Source organism: Callospermophilus lateralis, chromosome 8 (assembly GCF_048772815.1).
Source record: "Callospermophilus lateralis isolate mCalLat2 chromosome 8, mCalLat2.hap1, whole genome shotgun sequence".
Lineage (NCBI taxonomy): Eukaryota > Metazoa > Chordata > Mammalia > Rodentia > Sciuridae > Callospermophilus > Callospermophilus lateralis.
Genome location: NC_135312.1, coordinates 123,852,876 through 123,876,941, shown reverse-complemented (window position 1 = coordinate 123,876,941; position 24,066 = coordinate 123,852,876). Strand labels below are relative to the sequence as shown.

The 24,066-nt window shown below is 43.3% G+C and overlaps 1 protein-coding gene and 1 pseudogene across 1 annotated transcript in view; both read right to left on the bottom strand.

Annotated features, from left to right (window-relative positions):
- The window catches only part of Maml3 (mastermind like transcriptional coactivator 3), a 393,608-nt gene that overhangs the window by 219,545 nt on the left and 149,997 nt on the right, over window positions 1-24,066 (bottom strand). The gene's annotated exons all lie outside the window — the stretch shown is intronic.
- Window positions 1,129-1,513, bottom strand: LOC143406405 (small ribosomal subunit protein uS8 pseudogene; annotated as a pseudogene).

Here is a 24,066-nt window from a genome sequence, read left to right as displayed (position 1 = left end):
AGATTTATTTTTTTAAAAAGCCAGAGGGCTTGAGGGTAGTGCAACCTGTGTTCAATCCCCAGTAGTACAGGACAAAAAAATCCTAGTAAATATGTAAATAAATTAATCAAGAAGGAACAAAGTGGGAAAAAGAGAGGAATGAGACCAAAAAATGCCATTTAGTGTGACTTGAACTCTAGCAGCCTCCCATGTAAAAGTAAACTTTGGAAATAGTCAATTAATTCAGAAGATATGTTTTGTTCCTGAACAGCAGCCATCCATAATTTCCATTTGGAAATTCCAAAAGTTAACTCCCTGGGGAGACTTCAGCGCTTCTTCTTTCCCATGGTAAATTCCCAGAGTAAGAAGTTTGTATTGGAAACTAGAGGTGAGTGAAGGGAAAGACAATAACCACAAATAAAATTGATTCTTCCACCATTTATTCAAACTTGTAGTTCTTTCTCTATGTCTTAATTCACAACTTATTTCAATATCTCCGGAAGGAAGAGCTTATTAGGGAATGACCTTCGTGAACAGGGCAGACAGGACTTCTCAAACTTTAATGTTCGTACAAATCATCTGGGGATCTTGCAAAAGGACGTATTCTCGTTTGATGGGTCTAGAATGTTGCTTGAGATTGTGTTTGTAGCAAGTTCCTGGTTAACACCAAAGTTGCTGATCCATGGACATTACTTTGAGTAGCAAGCGTATAAAAATTAGTAATTGGGTGAGTTCAATTGGTCAGAAGCAGAGCTACAATATCTTGTTTGTGTGGCTGACAATGAGAATCCTGCAAGAAACAGCTGCCAACAAACAGATACACATTTTCTATTTTCTTTGGCTAATAACCCCCTGTGTCAAATTTTAAAACACATTGGTAGAATCACATTATACCACAAGGTAGAGTGTTAGCTCAGAGAATCCCAGTAATAGAAGTAACTCTTTATTCTTGTTCAAAGTGTCCTAGCCATGATAAGGAGGAATCAGGGGCAACTTAAAAACCAATGATTAATTTTCACTTGTTACTTTGACTCTATGTCTTTTTATACCTCAAAAATTTTATCTATAAAACATTATCTATTAGAACTAGTAATTTTTGTTTTTGTTCACTAGTTTGTTTTGTTCACTTGAATGTTTTATGTTACATTCCTAGAAAAGGATTTCCAGGATTTTTCCCCCTGTGTATTTGGGTCTTGCTTCTTTGTGGTCATGATGCCAACTGAGTGCCATGCAATCAAATTGATGGCTTGGGAGCAAATTCCTCAGCCATTTTTCTAGACCTTTGAGTTGCACATCAAATCTGGGGCTCGTCACTTGCTCCATGCTGGTCTAACCTGTCTGTGAAGTTCACAATTTTCCCAGCTCTGCGATCATCAGTGATTTCAAATTCACCAATGTAAACCATGATGCACCATCACATTTAGGAATCCCACAGTGACGTGAGAACATGGCCTGATAAGCACCCAGTATTTCCTCTCTGTTCAGCATCATCACTGCTCTTGAGAGCTCCCACCAGGACAGTTGTGTGCGCCATTACGGCAGCATGGGAAGATGGCAGAAAGAGCTAGAACGAGTCATATTTTGAGGTTAGGAAAGAACTGTCATATAGTTCTTAGAGCCTTCCCCAAAGTGTTGTTCCTTCTTAGGAGACGATGGTACTTATGTTCCACAGGAGGAACTGTTACAAGATGAAATGCCACCTTGCCATATGGCTGAGGTCCACTTGAAAAAGAAGATTACTTGTACTGCATCCAAAATGGTGAGACTGGGCCATCCATGGCTTTGAATAACAGGAGAGCCTACTTCTTACAACTCCTGGAAAGTACTGTGGAGACTGCAACTAAAGCATGGGTCTTAATTTTCCTCATTTGGGTTTTTAACTCTTTTAGTACAATTACTGAATTCTAAACAATGGATTTTCTGCTTATTCTAGACTTCTCCCATCTCTTGATGAATACAACTCAAACCATCTTTAAATCCAGGCACACGTCGGCATGTACTTGGAACCAAGGTCCCTAGAACAATGGCAACAAAAAGGCCCTGGATGTAGCTGTCAATTTTGATGGTGCAGATATGTCCACCATGGCTGACTCCAGGCATCTGGCCTTACTGAACCCAGAATCAGGAAGAAATGTGCACGATGACAAGTGTTCTCTGGCACAAAATAATAGCAAGTGACCCCAACAATAGAAAAACAAAACAAAACAAAACTGTGCTTTAATAACTAAATTGTTAACCAGTTAGGAGGGGTAAAAGTATCCCACAACTCCAAGATGGCCCACCTCTTAAAATGTTTTCATTTTGTTCCTGAACAGCAGCCATCCATAAGCCCTCGTGTTTTCATACACCAAAAATAACTCCTTGCTATTTTTTTTTTAAGACGAATCTCATGATCTGTGTAATTATCACAAAATCTTGTAAAGTAAGCCATTTGGATTTTAATGACTCAAATGTACTGGAAGGTTCAGGATTCTTCTACATGAACTTGAACGCTGAACTCTTCCATTTGGGTGTTTGGTTCTATCACAAGCTCTTCCATGTACTTGAAGGCACAGCTCAGCCAGCCTCGGTGGCCGCACGAAGCTGCAGAAAAGGCTAAAACATCACCCTGTTTCTTACTGTTCCCTACGATTTGCTTCTGAGAATGATGGGGTGGCTTAATATCCTCATGTCCCTTCCTATATCTGAGCTGATTTGTTTTAAATAAAAATATACATTCATATATATATATATATATATATATATATTTAAAAAGACATTAGAATTCGAAAACTTCATTTTAACCAAAAAAAAAAAAAAAAAAAACACAAAAAACAAAAAACAAAAAACTATTACATGGGTGCATTTTTGCCTAAGATATACAATTTTAATATATCGTTCTTTCATTATCCTTTTAATCTATGTGTGATTCTTTGTTAAACTATGTTTCATATTTTCCCCAAATACACCTGCTTATTACCAGTGAGGCTCTTGTAAGAACACAAAAGCTAGAAGACTGGAGCTTGCAGGATGGGGGAAGGGAGGACGCCGGGGAAGAAATATCTGGCCAAGTAATGTAATTAACTTGAAGAAAAACATTTGCATCATGGCTATCCTCATGGCTTTTTCCATCAGCAAAAGCCAAAACCAAGCAAACAAAAAGCCACCACCACTCGCCCACCACCTCCAACGCAAATGATTTTGGCAGTGTCGTCAACGCGAAAAAAAAAAAAATACTGCTTGAAACAAATCCAGAAAAATAAAACACTGCTTCAAATCCAGCCCTTCTGCTCGCTCTCCTCGTATCCCCCTTCAGATCTTTAAACATGTGGATCCTGTGCACCTATTAACTCTTCACAAATAAATGTGTCTCTTCAAGTTTTCTTATTTTCTCAACTTGTAAAATTCATCTGCACTGAGCACCCCGTTTATGACGAACACATTCGGCTGCGGCACATGCAGAACACAGCGCCGTCCACCCCCTGCCATTCTCCAGATGTTCGGAACTAGAAACATGCAAGGATTTTTCATGTTAGAAAAATGGTGGAAGTCAGCTCATCAAAGGTGAACAGGCAGAATTTGTCTCTGCCCTTCCTTTCCTAAGATGCATTTAAATTCACAAGGTGCAGCTCTGGTTTGACAGGATTATTAATAGGATGGGCTCACCCCTTATGTGCAGGAACCTCATAGCCACAGGAAAACCTTTTGTTATCTTGGTGTTTCTTACCAATGTCTGATGCCATTAACCAGGCATTCTGGCTGATCCTGATCATCAGTTTATAACAAAGTGGCAACAGTATTTTTACTAAATTGGAGTGTAGCTTTGTGGTTGTTTTATTTTTGGGGGGGTACCAAATATTGAACTCAGGGGCACTTGGCCGCTGAGCAACATCCCCAGTCCTATTTTGTATTTTATTTAGAGACAGGGTCTCACTGAGTTGCCTAGCACCTCACTGTTGCTGAGGCTGGCTTTGAACTCACGATCCTCCTGCCTCAGCCTCCTGAGCAGCTGGAATTACAGGTGTGAGCCACCATGCCTGGCTTGTGGTTGTTTTATTTTGTCCTTTTTTTTTTTTTTTTTTTTTTTTAAGCAGGCTATTTTTACAACAATCAGAAGCCTTTGGTTAACAGGCTTGAAAGGTGACAAAAATATCATAATGAAAGAACATGTGTTCAATCCTGGATGTTCTTGAATAATGGCAACAGAGACCTCTTGACTTCCCACTAATCCAGTGCACCAGCCCGGCAGACCTAAGCTGAAGCTATATCAAGACATTGCAAAAAGAGGCTGAAGAATAAAGATTGGCTTGAGGGACAGCTAGAGAAATCGACTTGAACATGGACATGCACACACAGCATAGAGTCAGGTAAGCAAATGAGTGTTCACATTGTTCCTAACCATCACGAATAAACTTAAAAGCCTAAGTGAAAAGCAAAACAAAAAGATCCTAATAATCTCTATTGAAACAAAGAAACAATAAAAAATATTCAGTAGAAGTGGAAAAGTGAGTGGCTCTTCTCTCCCAGCAAACTGACAGCTCTTCTTAAAACCATCCCCTTTCCCTCTTCCTGGGTGCCCTTCCTGTGGGCAGCATCTGGGAAACCCAAGAGAGAAGAGAATCAAGCTGGCATTAAAATATAAGCTTACTCTATTTCTCTGTGGCCTACAACGTACTCCTTTTTAAAAACAATGTTAGCCAGGTGTGGTGGCACACGCCTGTAATCCCTGTGGCTTGGGAGGCAATTCAGTGAGACCCTGTCTCTAAATAAAATATAAAAAAAGGGCTAGGGATGTGGCTCAGTGGTCAAGCACCTCTGGGTTCAATCCCTGGCACCAAATAAAACAATGTTAAAAAATACCAAGCTGAGCCCAGCAGCTAGGGAGGCTGAGGCAGGAGGATTTCGAGTTCAAAGCCAGCATCTGCAATCTAGCAAGGTCCTAAGAAACTCAGAAAGACCCTGTCTCTAAATAAAATATTTTTAAAAAGGGCTGGGGATGTTGTTCAGTGGTCAAGTATCTCTGGTTTCAATCCCCAGCACCCACCCCCCAACAAAAACTAAGGCAAAAACAGCTGGCTTTCTTTTTAAGGGAGCATGGGTGTGCGCGTGCACACACGCACACACACACACACACACACACAAAATTCTATTCTTCACTCTGGGCAGTTTCCCATATGGGCTACCTGCATAAGGTGACCCAGCCTCCCCTGCTGGGCCTGAAGAGTTATGGAGGGCATCTAAAATGGAAAGCTTTTAGCAAAATACAGGTGTAAGCAAGTTACAAAATCACAGAGTCTGCAGGACTGAGTTCTGGTTGGCACAGGCTTGGAGGTGATTTTTCCCAACACCTGAGCAAGGGAGAATCAAACTTCTTGCACCTTGGCTAGTCCCCAGTAGTACACACACTCTCTCCTAGCTCGCCCGCCATCCATGTATCTAAATTCAACCCCTCTTTCCCAGCAGATGCACATTCCAGGCTGGGCACCTTAGGGTGTCTGTCCTTTCCTAAGACTCAGTGGAGCAGCAACAGAAGCCCACACCTGGTTTACACCAACACCACTGTGGGCTCAGGCTGGCTGCTTATCTCAGTGCCTCAGTTTGTCCTCGGGTTGAGAAGGCTATTAATTCCCCTTGGTAAGTCCATTCCAAGTACCAGGAACCAAATTTTTGAGCAGCTGGCAGAAGCATTCCTACAGTAATGATAGCTTGATATTTGTACAGTGCTTATTATTAACTGCCAGACACTCTCCTCTGTGCTATACCTATATTAACCTATTAACTCTTTGAAGACTTCCTATGAGTTTTCTTACACCCACTTTGCAGATGCCCATGCTAAAGCACATAGAGGTTAAGTTCTCTGCCACCTTGAGGAGTGGGGGTGGGGGGCTTGAAATCCTGTAAGGATCCGCCCAGAAGCCAGCTGTTAGATCCAACCTCTTGGTAAGAATTTTTTCAAGCAAAGATGACTAAATACCTTCATTTGCAAGAACTTTAGCGGCTGTAGCAGTACAGAGAGCAAATCTTTTCCTTTGAAAATATTTGTAAAACAAAGGAAGTTCTTCAGCCTTCCCCATTTCAGGAGGAAAGCAGAGTAGCATGTGGCCCGAGCCTGCCTGGACCCATTTAAATCACTATAAGATAGAGCTGGATAGAAAACACAAGCAAGAGAAAGAGAACGCAAGGGTGCCAGGCTGCCTGGAATCAGGATAAGGAAGGAGGCAAGATGGAGCAGGCCACCAAGCAAGCCTCACGGAGAGCTCCAGGGGCCCACAGTACAGAGCAAGATGGAGAGGGGTTTTGGCTGCAGCGGAAGAAATCTTAAGGAAGGGAAGATCTGCATCCTCCCTCTCCCTTCTCTAGATGCACCCCCCCCCCCCCCCGCCCAGATCATGCTGGGTCCACCAGACCCTTTTTCAGGTGCTACAAGCAAACAGGTAGACTGGGGGCAGGGAGAAAGGGAGAGGGATTGGTTTAAAATACTAAAGACTGCACCAGCCATTCCTCATTGTACCCCTGCTCCCTCCTGCTTCCCCACATTTTTGCAACAGAAAATTACTCTTGGAAAAATACACACACACACACACACACACAGTATCTCCTCTCAGCACATTCTTTTGTCAAGGACCTTTATAAGCATGAAGAATTCCCACATATCATAATTTATAACAAACTTTTCATTTGGGTATTAAAATGTAGGCATTTGAAAGCTCCCTGACACCACTTCTCCTGACAATGGGAACATATTTATGTAAAAGAATTCACAGTACAGGTTTTATGTTAATATTCCTTAATCTTGACTTCTTGCATTTCAACTTAACCTCCCTCATAGGAAACGGCCTCTGGATTCCCCTTCAAACATTCACAGGGCCTACTATAGAAGGGAAAACATGTTCTATATAAACACATTGGCTCCTGACTCCCTCCCCTTCCTCCTGCCACCGCGAATGTTGGGAGCCGTGATAAGACTGGCTATTCTGCACACCTGACTCACAAAGAAGGGTTTTCAAAGTGAGCAAGTGATGGAGGGGTACAGCTAGGTAACACACTGAAATTCCTAAACGTTTGATATAAGTAAAAAGAAACTAAGTTTTTAAATCTTGATATGCCACTAATATCTGCCACCTTGGGCAATATGCAGCATCATCGGATGAAGACATTTTATAATTATTGGGTAGGGGGTCAATGGGTTATGAAAGATAGGAGCCCTTGCCCTCCAGCGACTATTTGGAGGAAAAGATAGATATATAAACCACAACCCTCATCAAAACAGAATGCGGCTACTGTCAGGGAAGTTGTCTGCAAATCAATGTTGTGGAAAAGCCAAGTATCAATAACTAGATCAAACCAGGAGAATCACAACCAGCTTCCTGGACAAGGCAGCATTTGAGCAAGACTGAAGGAAACTAGTTGGATTTTGAAAGGTGGAGAAGAAGGGGAGCAAGAAAGAACATGAGCAAGTAATGTCTGTACCAAAAGAAGGTAGCAGAGTCACCTGGGCTGTGGAGCACAATTTGGGAGGAATGTGGTGCAAGGGAAGGAGACGGTGGCCTGAAAATCATGGTGGGGACTTTGGACTTAGTGTGTAGGCAAAGAGGAGACACTCAGACTTCCCTGGGTTTAAGAATGGACCAGAAGACAAGACATTAAGAAGCAGGAGGAAGATTAGAAGGATGCCCAAGCGGTTTAGGTAATGGATGAGGAGGAAAGGCATCTAATTTTAGGGCGTTAGCATCATTTTCTTTTCTCCAAATGAGAGAACAAGGTCAGTCATAGAACCGATGAACCTAAGTATCTTAAAACAAACTCAGGGCTTGTTCTCCTAGGTCCATATCTTCATTACGGCAACTCCTGGTGAATTTTATAGAGCACATTCATGCCTTTCTTCTTGCTAGAAGTGTTTATAAGGAGGACCTTTTTGCTGTTTCTAGAAGCCTACAAAACTAACTGTCATGGCTTGGACCTGGAATGTCCCCCAAAGTCTCATGTGTTCACAGGCAGGGCTTGGGGCAGTGACTGGATCACGCGGGCTCTGACATCATCAGTGGACTAATCCACTGGTGCTGACTGGACTCCTGGGAGTTGGGACCTAACTGGAGGAAGTCAGTCACTGGGAGCACACCCTAGAAGGGTTATCTTGTCTTTGGCCCCTTCCCCTCTCTCTCTGCTTCCAGGATGCCATGAGCTGAGTAGCTCACCTCTAGAATGTCCTTCCACCATGATGTTCTGCCTCAGTGAAGGCCTAGAACAATGGAGTCAGTCAACCATGGGCCCCAATCCCCTGAAACTATGAGACAAAATAAATCTTACCTCCTCCGAGTTGTCCTTTTCAGGTATTTTAGCCACAGTGACAAAAGGCTGTCCTAGTCAATCAAACATGCAAAGCATTCTATTGTATTATTTAAAATTTCCAGATAAATTACCCAGGATCAGAGATAAGAAAACAAAAATCGAAATTGTAGGTTTGTATTGTAAAGTAGAAACTGTTGCTCTCATGTTCAAGGAAGGCTTAGAACATGAAATGTATCTGCTTTAAAGGAGCTTAGAGTTAGTTTTGCAATTTCTTCAAATCCCAGTTTTCCTTTCTAGTTCTCAAAAAGTATGTCCACCAGCTCCCCTGCCTGCCCCACTACCCCTTGATCTCCTCAGCCACTAACAGATCCCAGTCCCCTCTCAGCCCCCTAACAGCCCTGCATCGTGCCTCACCACCAGCCTACTGGGCCTCTGTCAGTCAATAGCCATTCAGGTGACTGTAAACCAAACTATTCAAAGTATATAAAGATTGCTCTTCATCTTTAACTCAACAGATTATTTTTCAAACGCTAACTTCCCTTATATATTCTTGGATACTCATCAAGCATTTAATTGGATGATGTTGGTATCTAAACTATCACAACATATATTACAAACTAACCCCCCCCCCCCAATCATGAACCCTCCCATTCAGAAATACAGTAACATGGAATTTGTGTTGTGGTGTTGTGCTTTATACTAATAAAAATATGAATGAATACGTAAAGGGTCTTTTCATCCTTAATGACTTGTGTGTCTCTTATAGACTGATTTTTGAATTAGTCAGATTTTTGTCTGAAACAATTTTAAAAGCCTTTTTTTATTTCCCTATGGTAAATTCATTCCTGGCCATGACCTAGCCACCCTTTAATCTGCTCAATATTTCCATTTCTCTGGTTAAGAAAAATTGCTGTCTTAGCCTTCTCTACTTGCATCTCCAACTCCAAAACTTCACTTCCCTTGCAGGCCACATCTCATGAAGACACTATGCTTCTATCACATTATGAAAATCTCCTGATCCAGACTTGGACTAGACCTTTCTATTGACTCTGAGATTGAGATGATTGGCAGCTGGCTTGGCTCACTCGCCAGGAAACTGACTGACTCTTGTAACGCACTCCAGCTTGTAAATTCAATATTTGAATTTATGCCTTGGCAAAACTACAAAGTTCTTTCTATCTCAGATCTTTGGGGGTGCTTTTTGGTTCTTCTGTTTGTTTGTTTTAGAAGTGCTAGGGATGAAACCCAGGGCCTTGCACATGGTAGGAAAGTGCTCTACCAAGGAGCCTCTTTTAAATACACAAAATGGTAAACTCTGCAAATACCATGCATCTATTAAGGAACCAAATAAATGTTGTGACTCACAGAGGGAGCCACGCTTGGAGACCACACTGAAATTTATTACAAAAATACATCCAATCTATGGCTCAAAATGCTTTTGGAATTCAGCACTGAGATGACCATCCGAACAAGTTTACAAGTCCCATCAGAAAACAGATTCCATGATTTCATAGTCATTTTTTGGTTTTGACCCAAGGTCATTTCATGCTGTGTGATGCTCTTTATGCCTTTCACTTCCTACAAAAGTCAAACCCACTAAATTGCTGCCACCATGTAACAATAATAGTCAACAATGTGTGCTAAAAAGAGAAAACTTATTGGAAGATGAAAATGTTCTATATCATAATTATGGAGGCTGTTTTACAAATCACACATTTATCTAGGCTTACATAAATGTATGTTGACAATTAGTGAATTTTATTTTATTTTATTTTTTGATATCTCAAAAAAATTTCAAGAGTGAACTCAGAAGAAAATTTCTAAAGCAGTATCATATTGTAAGTGTGAAAATAAATGTATGAAGTTTTTGACAATTCTAAAGGAGCCATACTTATTTGAAATATTTAGAAAAAGCATAATACATATCATATGAAAACAAACATACAACAAAGTGATGACGAATACTTTATCTAGAATATTGTGGGAGTCAGCTTTCTGTTATTATAACAAGCTACCTAAAACAATTAACTTATAAAATAAAAAGTTTATTCATCCCACTGTTTTAGAGGTTACAGTCCATGATCAAGTGGCCCCACTGGTGGCTCCCTGTGAGGATGCTAGTTAACAATGGCAGGAGTGTGTGGTAGAGCAAAACCACTTACATCACCCACCTTACATCATTACCAGAATCATATTATGGGCAACTAAGTCAACTGACAGGAAGCAAAGAAAGAGGACAAGACCAGGGTCCTACAATACCCTCTGAGGACACACCTCCAAAGACCTAAGGACCTCCCATGAGGCCCTACCTCTTAAAGGCCCACAGTATATCCTAATGCATCCCTGAGGACCAAATCTTTAATATATGGGGCTTTGTGGGGCATTGAACACCTAGACTACAGCAAATATGCACCCAAAATACCAGATATTTCATCATTCAGATGAATGTACTATCTAGAGTCACTTTCAGTCTGATGGTTCATGGAGCAAGCTACCTTTTACTTGATTCGTGACCACTAATATTCATCTGTTAGATGAGTAGCTGGGGGAGGGTCCACTCTGTAGGTATAAATCAAGCTACTTGGCTCATTCAGGTATCTCGTCCTTCTCAGCATTACCAGAATCATACTATGGGCAATTCAGTCAACTGACAGTCATTAGGTCAGACTCTGGGTCGCTAACACTAGACTTAAGAGTTCTCCAAAACAAGCAGGATTTCTGCAACAGGTCATTTCCATCCTGGAGAACCCTGCTTTGGCTTCAGTGCATGAACAGCAATGGCGGACGGACTCACTTTCCATCCTTCCGTCAGTTTAGGTCATAAATAAGCCAAACCCCAAATAGTGCTGAATATATTGGCAATGATTAAAACAGTGGAGAATCACTATTGATTTGTTTGGATGGGTCTGAACTGTAAAGGTGAAGTGCAACAAGTCTATGTTCTAGACCACGGATTACTGGAAAACACTTCATCACACTGAGTAGTTTTTATTGGAACAGAGCCTTAGCATCGCCCCCACATGGAGTGTACTTTCAGGTCAGACCTGGGTGAGGACATTTCTTGGTCAAAGGATGAATGAGGTCTCCTAACGGGGTGCTGACAGCCATCAGCGTCTGTGGACATCACAAGTTCACACCTACTATCAAAACTACTCATTTTCCAAATCAAACAGCTCAGAGAGTGGGATTCTGCCACATCTGTCCTTCCCTGGTGGACAAAGAATAGTAAAAACCATTTGTTTTCAATCCCAACTGCTTTGATGAATCTTGCTGAAGCAACAAAAATAGCTGTATCATGCAGAGATGACAGAATTACCTTTTTACCATTTTGTCAGGACAAAAACCTCCTAGAAAGGCAAAATTTTTCATTTCCCCATCTACCCACAGCCACAAGCAAATTCCTAAAAATCCAAAGGCAAATCACACACAAATGCTGCAAGTGGCCTTCTGCATCCAGAGTACCTGTGAATCCAGTATGTTGCTGATGAATTAAGGACCTATAGTGTGATCTTAAAAACAGATGAACTAAAAAAAAAAAAAAAAAAAAAATCAGTTTTCTTTTACATTTAACCAAACAAGCATCGGTTACATATGTACTTTGCTATGTACTGTCATAGGGAATTTTTGAAAAGCATAAGACATGCACCAACCCTTGATGAGCTTACTGTTTCATTGAGAAAGACGGTGTGCACATTAAACAGCTAGCTGAGCCAACCTGAACAACGTCTGAATTTGCTGGGCTCAGTTTCCCCATCCATAAGATGAAGGAGTCAGAATGGGTAGTTCCTGACACCCTTCCAGGTCTCAAGTTCTCCAGACCTTTGGATGCAATACCAATGAAGCCTTCTCAGAAGTCAGACAGCATACTTCGAATACCAAAAGCACATTATAAATAATCAATGTAACAAAGGATGAAGAAGAGGTCGATGTAGGGCCAACAGAGGATTCCTGGAAAAGCTGAAACTTCAGCATGGATTCGGAGGATGGGAGGAACTTGATGGAGAAGGCGTCACTCCTCACTGAGAGTGGGGAGGACTCGTGCAGGGTCACCAGAACAGGTCTTTTTGAGTTTGTATTGCTCCCTGTGGATGAAAGGATTATATCTTGTCAAGCGGGGCCGGGGGGGGGGGGGTGTGTTTAACTAGGGGAAGTGATTTGATGATTTGGTCCGATTACCTGTAAGTCAGCTTACCCCCTTCTCTTCTCAGAACCATCCAGAAGCATCCCATCTCTCTAGATTCAGGCTACTGTTCTTGCAAGGGCCTATCAGGCTTTGCCTCATCTGCTTCTCTGGCTCCTCTTCCTTCTCCCCTGCTTCTCTATCACCCCAGCCTCCTCAGGTCATCCTTCTCAAAACCCCAGACATGATTCATGCTTCAAGCTTTTGTTGTCGTTTCTCAGCTGGGGTCTCACCATGTTGCCCAGGCTGGCCTCAAACTCCTAAATCCAAGGGAGCCTCCCACCAACCCTACTGAGCAGCCAGGACTGCTGGTGGGCACCACCGCGCCCGACTTGATTCAAGCCTTTGCACCTGCCTGTCTTCTTCCTGGGCTGCTCTTCCCTGGGATCTGCAGGTTGGCTGCTCCTTTGTGTGTTTGCTCAAAGGTCACTTTCCCAGGGAGGCCCTTGCTGTCGCCATGTTTACTTGCTTTTTGCAGTGCTGGGGATGGAACCCAGGTTCTCTCACAGGCTAGGCAAGGGCCTGCTGCTGAGCTAGGCCCCCCAACCCCTATCAATGTATTAAAAATTGCAGCCCACCTCTCCATACACACTCACACACTCACACACACACTCACACACACACCCCACACACCTCACACACCTCCCAAACTCCCTTTCCCTGTTTCACTTTCTCCATACCATCAGCCACATTCTACCATAATATTTTCATTAATTCATTTTGTAAACGTCCTTCTCTGAGATCCCTCATGCCCCAGAGGAATAAAAAACTCTACGAAGGCAGTGAGTTTTGCTTATTCTATTCCCTGCTGGATTCTCAGGGCCTCGAACCATGTGTGGGAGGCAATGGGGGCCCAGAAACAATTTGTCCAGAGAGCAAATGCAGAAATATAACAAAAAGGGTGTGAGGTCAACTGAGCACACAAGTGGGACTCCAGCCGGAGCCCAGAGGGTCTGAGGATGAATTCCGAAAGCCTGAACTAAAGAAGGACGAGGGAGAGAGAGGGCCTTCTCGGGTGACCACACCCAGCAGCGCCAACCAAAAGGGGTGGTTAACTCCTTCACCATCCAGGTCCCGATGGACAGAAAAGAGATTCCCGAGGAAGTCAGGAGAAGGGGCAAGGACAGAAGAGGAAGAGGACTGAAGCTGAAACAACACGGAGTTCCATAAATAAACCCCAGTTGTATTCGACTTCAGTTGTTTCCAAACACAACTGATTTCTGTTTTCTTCCTGCCTCCATTTCTGAGAATGGCTGAAAAGCATCTAAAAAAGAAGGAAGAGGGAAATGTACAGTTTTCTTTCAAAGCAACCTCCGCACGAGTGGCCGGGCACAGCTTCACACCCTCTGTCTGTCCTCTGTCAATTGTCAGGACTACGAGGCAGAATGTAGGAAGGACAGATCCCGTTTTTCTGTTTTTTTTTTTTTTCTTCTTCTTCTTGTTTTCTTCGTCTCTTCATTATATTTTCTCCTCCCCCAAAATAGTAATCAGTGAGGTGACCATCAATCTCTCTAACATCAGACGGGGTGTGATGAACAGAGAGGAAATGGAAAAAGAGAGAGTGTTTGTGACAGGGTCTTTCCAGTCTGTGCAGATGTTAGGACTCCACTGGAGCCGCAGCAGGAAGACGCCATGTGGGAGGCTGATATCTTATGCATGCATTTCTTAAGAAATGATGAAAACGTGGTACGTTAACAGCCAGTCATCCAGAATTATTTGGAATCATACGTGATATCTTCAGGGCAAAAAAAAGCGGGGAGGGGTATTCTCTCTTGACTATTAAAAGAAACCTCAAGTGCAGTGGCGGAGCTGTGTGTGGATGGGGTGTATGGAGGAGAGGAGCTTTAAAAGACAGCCCCACACATCCGCAGATTCACATTTTACTCTTCTTTACAAATTATGTATTTTTAAAGAGGCATTTGCTTAATGAAGTTCACATCAATGCTTATTTTTCTTATATGCATACCCTAAACAGCCCTAACTCAGGGTTCTGCACTAGATGCATTTGGCCATGTCTGGAGATGCTTCCGTTGTCCTACTAACTGGGGGTGGGTGGTGGTGGTATGTGTGGCTCCTTTTCATACCTGGTAGGCAGAGGTCATGCGCTACCGTCTGAATATTTGTATTCCTCTAAAACTCAAATGTTGAAACCTAATTATCAATGTGATAATACCGGGAGGTGTGGCCTATGGGGAGGTGATTAGCATCAGGAGGGCAGAGTCCTCATGAGTGTGATTAATGGCCTCATAAAACAGGCCCAGAGAGCTGCCTTGCCCTTCTTCCACGTGAGGTTACAGTGAGAAGACACTGCCTGGGATGGGAGTGGGCCTTAACTGGACACTGAATTTGCAGGGGGGAGGTTCCGGGGATTGGACTCAGGGACACTCAACCACTGAGCTACACCCCCAGCCCTATTTTGTATTTTATTTAGAGGCAGGTCTCACTGAGTTGCTTAGTGCCTTGCTGTTGCTGAGGCTGGCTGTGAACTTGTGGTCCTCCTGCCTCAGTCTCCCGAGCTGCTGGGATTACAGGTGTGTGATGCTGAATTTTGATCTTGATCGTGGACTTCCCAGCCTCCAGAATTGTGAGAAATCAATTTCTGTTGCTTATAAGCCCCCCACTGTGTGGGACTTTCTCATGGCTGCCCGAAGGACTACAATGCTGGGGACTCTGAATATCCTGCAGTACACGGGACAGACTGCCCGGCACAGAATTCTCTAATATTTGACACCCCGCTCTACATCATCTGAGAGAGATGCCCAATTATGATAAAGTGATAACCTTTTGTTCCTAGAGTGCCCTTCACATATGAGTAAGTACTGCAAATGGTATTGTTTTAAAAACGCAGCCAGACCCTGCTTTGGACCTTCTTCCCTTATTGGTAATGCTAATCAGGAACATTCAGATTAAATCTCCAGATGAGCTGTAAAAGGATGTTCTATGTTCTTTTCTGTTCACAGAAATTCAGGGAAATTTATCAGAGAAGCAGAGAATACCAAAGCTACAAAGAGTAGAGATTTTTGCCACAGATCCTCTTGCAATGCCCAGTGAAGGCTGCAGACCTGCTTCCAGGCCACGGCTGGCTAAACTCAACCAACCTGGGACTTTTACCGCCCCATCCCTCAGGTCTGTGCTCCTCCTACTTGAATCTGAAGCAGATTTGAAAAGTAGAGCTCAAGAAGATCACAAAGAAGTTCTTGAGCTTGGTCTTCTTCTTGATTTTAGCCTCAAAGGAAATGAGCTAGTGGGTACCCTGGCTCTGGCTCAGAGATGCAGTGCCCTGGCTCTCTGTCCCATACAGAGGGGGACTCAGGTCTAGTTGATCTGTCCCAGGGCTCAGTTTCCAGGAGCTGAGACCTCTCAAGGTAGAGAATGGGAGCAAAGGTGTCTAAAGTACCACTTCTGTTAAAGGAATGTACTAGAAAAATGAAGACCTGGAATTGCTTTAAAAACAAGTGGCAGAGGATGGCCGCTCTGCTCTTTCTCCTCCTGGACAAGGGGCAGTGGCATCCTCCTCACACTCTTCAAAGGCCTGCTGTGAAGTCCCAACCACCTGGGAACAACCTACACCGGGCCTTTGTGGCACTGTCTCCCTCCAGGGCCTCCAACCTGGTCACTGGTGGGTAGTCCGAGAACTTTGGGTCTGTCCTGTAGCTGCCTTTGGGCCTCCTGGATGATTCCCTCCACAGACTGCAGGTCAACCTGCCCCTTTCCAGCTGCCTCGTCTGGCCTCTCTACAGACCCAGCAAAGGAGGAAGCCTGCATACCATTTCTCCATCTCCAGGTAGCCCTGAGACAAGGACACTTCTCTTTTTACTTTCTGACAAGTTGGTGTTCGAGAAATGAACAGGAACAAAAGCAACAAACCTTCCGGTGTGACATTAGCAGATCACATGAAGCATCTCATATGTGGCGGGCAGTGTGCTGGGCGGTACTCCTACATTCTCTGTAAGCCTCTCCACAAGCCTGCACTTTTGCTCCCATGTGAATGTGAGAGAACTCTGGGTTAGAGATTTAAGAGCCACAGAGTTTGTAAGTAAAATCTGAAAACATTTTGGTCTGAGCTGTCTTTTCCTTCAACTTGTTGTGAATGAGTCTAGACTTGCCTAGCCCATAGTTCCATCTTCAGCTCTCTTTTCATGATGCTCATCCTCATGTTTTATTGGGAGGCAGGGTTGTCAATAAGCCCCCTGTGGAGATCCCCCCATCTCCCCCCATCTCCCCCCACCCCTGGCCACTGTGGGCTCTGATGGCTGAGCACCTTCTGGACGGCGTTCAATGGTGTCCTCTTAGTGCTACCCAGACACTAGGAGCTGGTTTGTGGTTGCTGTGGTTTGAACTTGTCCCCTCCCAGGACTCAGGTATGGTCCATGTGATGGCATCGAGAGGCAGGACCTTAAGAGGGAACCAGGCCAGGGGGATTCCTCCATCCAGAATGGGAGTAAGGACCCTCTAAAAAAGTTTAATGCAGCATCCACTTTGCTTGCTCTTCTGCTTGTCTCTCATGTGAAGACACAGGGTCCTCCCCCAGAGGAGAGGGGCATCAGAGTGCCAACTTGGAAGCAGCAAACAGCCCTCACCAGGCGCATGAACCTGCTGGCACCTAGATATCAGAATTCTTTATAAATTTCTGTTCTTTATAAACTACTCAGTCTTAGGTATTCTATCACAGCAGCACAAAAGAGACGAAGACTTTGGGTTTTTACAAAAGTCATCATTGGTAAGTGGGGCTGGGAATACTCCTCTGAGCCAGAGGCCAGCCTTAATGCCCCACAAGTTGTCGGGAGGCCCCAGTTCCTCCCAGCCTCCTTATCCTAGGGGATAAAGAGATTTAAGATCATAGAGCTTATAAATAAAATTTGGAAACATTTTGGTATGAGCTGGCTTTGGGGATCCCTCACCTCCTCCAGGGTATCTCCCTGCATCTGGAGTCCCTCTTCTGGGGCCCTCTTGAGTCCACCCACAACAGAGCCTATGTCCACCCTGAGATCAGAGGCCGCACTCTGCCTGCTCTGTCCAGCTTCCTGATCCTTGTCTGCATGCTCACCTTCTTTGGTGATTACTATAGTCCTATTTTGACTTGATTTTGTCCAAGTCAAGGTTTGGTGAGGGCTTGTGGCCAAGTCGGGATTCCCCATCCTCCATTCTTGGTTTAGAACCCTCTTAGACAGAGTTTGAACATATCAAAAATCTAACACCCTGGGCTTCCTGGTTTCCAATCTGCCTACCCTGCAGATCCCCAAAACTTCATCTCATAGCAGTGCTTTAAGTCTAATAATAGAGGTGAACAAGTGTCCAAATCAAGAATTCTCAGCCTCCAGGGGCACACAGCATTCGTTTAACAAGTATTCACTGAATGTCTATCATGGCTGTTGGCATTGATGGTAGATGGCATTGGTGCCAGGGAATCAGCAGAGGAGAAGACCTATGAGGTTCCTCCTCTCAGGAGCTCCTATCCATGTTCAGGAAGACAGGCAATAAATGAATAAACAAATGAGAAAAGCAACTTTTGGTGGTAAGCCCCATGCAGAGAAGTAACTTGGAAGTAAAGCAACATGACAAGAGAGAAAGGTGTGGTTACAGGACAGTCCTCTGTGCATGACCCTCAGCTGAGATGGAAGAAGAATTCCAGGCAAAAGCCTTGGATTGGCAGCAGAGAGAATGCCAGCATTGTTTTTTCCACCAGGCCACACTCTGGGGTTGAGACTTCAACATGAATATGGGGGTAGGGAGTAGACAGTTCCAACCATGACAAGAAGTTTTAAAGAAAATTTGCAAGGAGACTATCAAGCATTTCTGTAGACCCTGCACCCATTTCTCCTATTATTCACACCGTCAACTAATATGGTGCATTTGTCACAACAAATGAAGGAATATTGACACATTGTTAGTAACTCACATTCATCCTTTATTTGGATTTCTTTCATTTTTGCCTAATGTCATTTTCCAGGATCCCATCCAAGGTACTACAGTGCATCTTGTCATTAACTCTCATTAGGCTCCTCTTGGCTGTGACAGTTTCTCTGTCTTGTTCTAGATAACAGGTTTGGAGAACAGGGGCAGTTATTTGGAGAAGACTGACCAGCTTATAGAATTTTCCTCTGCTGGGATTTGTCTGATGTTTTTTCTCCTGGCTAGACGGTTACGGATTTCTAGGAGAAGGACCACAGAGGCAAAGAGCCAGGCTTATCACATCCTATCAAGGATGCACAGTATCAATGTGACTTATCGCTGTTGACATAAGCCTCATCATCTGCCTGAGGTAGTATTTGCCAGATTTCTTTGCTGTAAAGTTACTCTGCCCGCCTTCTATACTGCACTCTTCAGAAGGATGTCACTCTGAGTAGATGGCATTTAAAGAGTGAAGAACTGAGCCGGGTGTGGTGGCGCATGCCTGTAATCCTGGTGGCTCGGAAAGCTGAGGCACGAGGACTGAGAATTCAAAGCCAGCCTTAGCAAAAGCGAGGTACTAAGCAACCCTGTCTTTAAATAAAATACAAGCTAGGGCTGGGGATGTGGCTCAGTGGTTGAGTGCCCCTGAGTTCAATTCCTGGTACCCCCCCAAACAAAACAAATGGACAAAAAAAAAAAAAAAAAAGAATGAAGAATTGTGCTCTACCTTCTGGACAGCAGAGTATCTACAAAAATTATTTGGAATTCTTCTTTGTGGGAGATTTGTCTTTTCCTCACACGTTTATTTGCTAAAGCATTTCCCTATATGAGTCTAAACTCATGATGTCTATTTTATGCTTTGGGTTATTATCCAAGTACTTTATTTTGCTCAGATTGCTCCAGCGCTGGCCATTGGGAGTTGTTTCAGTTGGCCGCTGTGTCCCTGAGATATAGCCCACTCCCCACTGTGGGTTTGTTTTGAAAACTCCCTTAATTCTTGACATTACAGGCTCATTTTATATATTTCCTGTCCCAGGTCTACACGCAGTTATTCCTTCAAGATGCCCTTTCACAGAGAATAGCATTAGAAACCAAGAACTGGGCTCTGGGTGTGCTCATCATTACTGGGGTGTCAGTTCTAGGTCCTCTCAGCTGACAGAACAAAGGAATGTGTGTGTGTGTGTGTGTGTGTGTGTGTGTGTGTGTGTGTGAACCTGTTTACATATACATGTATGTAAACATTTCTATGTCACCATTTGCCTCTCCATTAAGCTAAGCCTGTTCACACTGATGTCTCCAACTCTAATCCATGAACCACATGGATGGATCTAGCCTCCTCTCCTTACTTTATTGTAACCTTTTACTTCAACAGTGAGAAACCTGCTTCCCACTTTCCACCATCTACTTATTTAATTGTTCAGTTCCAGTACACATTATTATAGTTGTGTTTAAAGTGTTCATCTGTCCCTCCCTTGAGAGAGGGTACTATGTGTTAAAAAGAAACACTTCTATACAGCTGCCTTTGGCTCCAGTTTTGCAATTTCACTCATTTCTAAAGTCACTTTAAATCAGCAACCTCACCCCCTCCAATCCCTAAGTCCCATTATTTCACATATTCATGACAGACTCTTCTATCACAATCCGCATGTCTTCTTGGGATTCTCTGACCTCCTAAATGTTTTGAAATTTGCCTACATTAAGAAACACTCATGTGCTTTATCAGTCCATCGGTTTTGACAAATTCTGTGTTATGCATTCACCATTATGATATCATAAAGAATAGTTTCACACCCTAAAAAAATCCTGGGCTTCACCTATTTAGCCCTCCCCCTCATTCAAATCCCTGATCTGCTTATATCTCTATAGTTTTGAGCTTTAGAGGATGTCATAAAAATAGAACCATAGAGTACGTAGACTTTTCAGATTAGTTTTGTTATAATGTGAGGTCACGGTCAGCAGGTAGAAGCTGCTGAGTGGTAAGTGTGTGCAGAAGAGTGACTATTAGATTTGGTGACATGGAAGATGGTATTAGAGGAAGGATAAGAAGGTGTGAAATATTGTTTGGAAGGTGAAAAAGCAAACTCACTAGGGAAGAGAAGGTGTGCTGGGCAGTGGAATGCCACTGGAGAATTGTGCTCAAGAATTTTAAAAGAGAATAGTCAGCAAGCTCCCATGTTTTCCTCTAGTGCTGCGATCAACTGTGTGGATGCAGGTAAACAGCAGTTGGGTAGATGTATTTAGCCAAGGCTCAGACTTTGCAAGGCAGGTTTAATGGAGAAGAAGATAGGAAAGAAAATAATGCAAAGCTATAAAAAATGCAACCATAATAACAGACCCTGAGATCTTAAGTTGGTTTGGGAGGGAGGTAAGAATATGGACAGGTACTATATCAGGATTGATTTTGATGAACTCAGGAAGTGGAAGCCAGAACAGGAGGTGAGAGTTGAAACACAGAAAGTTTAAGATCAGTTATTGCTGATGACAGACCAAGAGTGTGGCCTTGAGAATAGATGGTTCATATGAGATAGAGAAAAATACTCTGCAAATGAGGAGCTTAAGGAGCACAAAGCCATGTGCTGTGGTTTGGGTGGGAGGTGTCCCCCCAAAGCGCACGTGTGAAACAATGAGAGAGGGTTCAGAAGGGAAATGATGGGGTTGTGAGAGCCTTAACCCAATCAGTGAGTTAATTCCCTGATGAGATTAACTGGGTGGTAATTGGGGACAGTTGGAGGAGATGGGGCCTTGGGAACATGGCTTTGGGGTATATATTTAGTATCTGGCAAGTAGATTTTCTCTCTCTTTCTACTTTCTGATCATGATGTGAGCTATTTCCCTCTGCCACACATCTCCTGCCATGATATTCTGCCTCACCTAGAGCCCTGAGGAATGGAGCCGGCCTTCTATGGACTAAGACCTCTGAAACCGCGAGCCCCTAAATACACTTTTCCTCATACGGTTGTTCTGGTCGGGTCCTTTAGTCACAGCAGTGGGAAAGCTGACTAAAACACCATGAAAATACACAAAAGGTGACATCATCAGATATAGCGAGGGGGTCAGTGTGTACGTGCAGGGGAGAGAGCAACTGTTGTGGTTTGGATCTTTAATGTCCCCTAAAGGCTCATGGCTAAAGGGCTGCCTCCTCACCCGTGGTATCTTTGGAAGTGACACAACCTTTAAGAGGTGGGGCTTAGTGGAAGGAAGTTGGGTCACCTGGGATGTGCCCTTAATGGCCCTTGCTCTCTGTTTCTCTTTGCTTCTAGGCCACTATGAGGTGACAGTTTCCCCCTGCCAGGATGTTCTATCCCCTCACAGGCCCCAAAGCAATGGGAGCAGTCAACTCTGGACTGAGAGCCCTGAAACTTCAAGACAAAACAATCTTTCCTCCATGGAAGTTGTTTATTTCAGGTATTTTGTCAGCAACAGAAATAAACTATCACAGTAACCAAGGTACTGAAATCAACTGTGAAGACGAACGAGTAGCCAGGAGATTAACTCATATTTCTAAATTGAATTGGGGACCAATTTCAGTGCTCCTCTTGTTTGCTGTGAACAAGTCAACATTCTTAATTTTTGAACATATTTGGCATTCTTTTATTCTAGCATGTTCTACCCCCAAAAGGATCACAAGACAAGGTTAACTAGTTCACTCTTGTTCATTCAAATATATCACTTAGTGTATCTGAGTACTCCAAAGAAATAGAACCAACAAGAGATTTATTTTAAGGAATTGGCTCAGGAGATTGTAGGGGCTGGCAAGTCTGGAACTGGTAGGGCAGCCAGCAGGTTGGAAACTCAGGCAGGATTGTGTTCTACAGACTTGAAGCAGAAAAAAAGTTTCTTCTCTAGGAAACTTTAATCTTTGCTCCTAACTTTCAACTAGATGGATCAGACTCACCCATATTTTCCAGGATATTCTCCTCTACTTAAAGTGAACTGGTTGGCGATGTTAGCCCGTCTACATAACACCTTTATAGCAACATCTAGACTAGATATAACCATTACCCATGGAATAAATGGAACAGCAGATATGGAAGATAGATTCTGCAGCTTTGTGCAATTTATTAAGGCAAACACAGAGTCGGCCTCTCACCCCCAGGGGATTCCTGGAACCTTATAAAGTATGGTTTTATATATATATAGATATAGATATAGATATATAGATATAGATATAGATATATGGATATATATATATATATATACACACACACACAAAATGTTTTTTCTTATGTATGCATACTTATTATAAGTCTATAATAGGCATAGTAAGAGACTAACAATGACAATTAATAATAAAATAGAACATTATAAAAATATAATAAAAGTTATGTGAATATGGTCTTTCTCAAACTATCTTGTACTGTACTCACTCTCACAGAGTAAATTATCTCACTTTGCGATAATTCAGGACCTACGTGATAAAATGAAGCGAGATGAATGATATAGGCATAGTGACATGGTGTAGGCTACCACATAAGGCTTCCTTGAACACAAGCATCGTGACACCACAACAGTGCATCTGAGAACCGAGATGGCTAAGTGACTAGTGTGCAGGCAGTCTATGTAGAACAGATATGCCCAACAAAGGGATGACTCAAACAAACAGGGATGCTATAAGATTTCATCACCCTACTCAGAATGGCATGCAATTGAAAACTCACCAATTATGTCTGGACTATTCCATTTAATATTTTCGGACCACAGTTAACTGGCTAACTGAAGCCTTAGAAAGTAACCCTTGGATAAGGTGTTGGTGGGGGCACTATTATAGATTCTGGCAGCTTTTGATTAGAGGACATTCATTTGCTATGAAAATCCCTCTGGATTTTATTTTTCTGTACACCAGACACAGGTGCTCTTTCTTTGCAGTGCTGGGGATTGAACTTGGGGCCTTATGTATGTTAGACAAGCAAGCCCTCTACCACCAAGCTTCATCCCCAGCCCCAGAAGCCAGATTTTCTTTAGTATAAGACATTCTCAAAGACTCTTTCTGCAAAATTTCAAGACAGGTCAAACTGACAGAGTTTTAAAAGTTTCCTAAAAAATGGCAGCTATTAGCACAGCACATCCAGATCTAGAAGTTCCCAGCAATACAGCTGAACTTGCTATTGTACTTCTCCATGCCACCACTCAAGAGCCAGGAGAGGGCTATAGCACCAGACTCCAGAGAAGGGAGAGGTGCCTGTGATCAGGGAGAGTTCCAGACAAGGACGCCTCCAACCCCAGAGGCCTTCGAATTAGAAAGCACATGGCATGCTGGCTCTTAAGCAGAGGGTTGAGCCTAAATTCTGTACCTCAACTGAAGTCTCACAGCACACAGTGAAAGGTCAGTGCCTTTAGATGTGCTTAATCTATTTATCTGAGTTGAAATGGATTGTGAGCAACAGTGAAGCATGCCCAACAACCTGGGAATCAATTAAGCCAGCTGTCCCTGTCATTCTGCTAAGAGGCCCTGAATGAAGGATGCACATGTCCTGGGATTAAGCCTGGTGCAGGGAGGTGTCCACGGAAAGCCTCATCCGGGCACAGCCCCGTGGCCACACTGGCCCCAGCCTGTGGAGAATTAGCTAGAATTCTACCGTGCGCTCCAGGCACCAGGGAGTATTTAAACAAACAAACAAAAACACACCAAAAGAGGCAAGATCTCCACAGAGACCCTTGTAGCAATTTCCTTAAATACATTTTGGAATGCGAACTCTTCAAGAGTGACTCTGGAAATAGGCTGGATCTCTCTGCTCCCGCAGCGATGC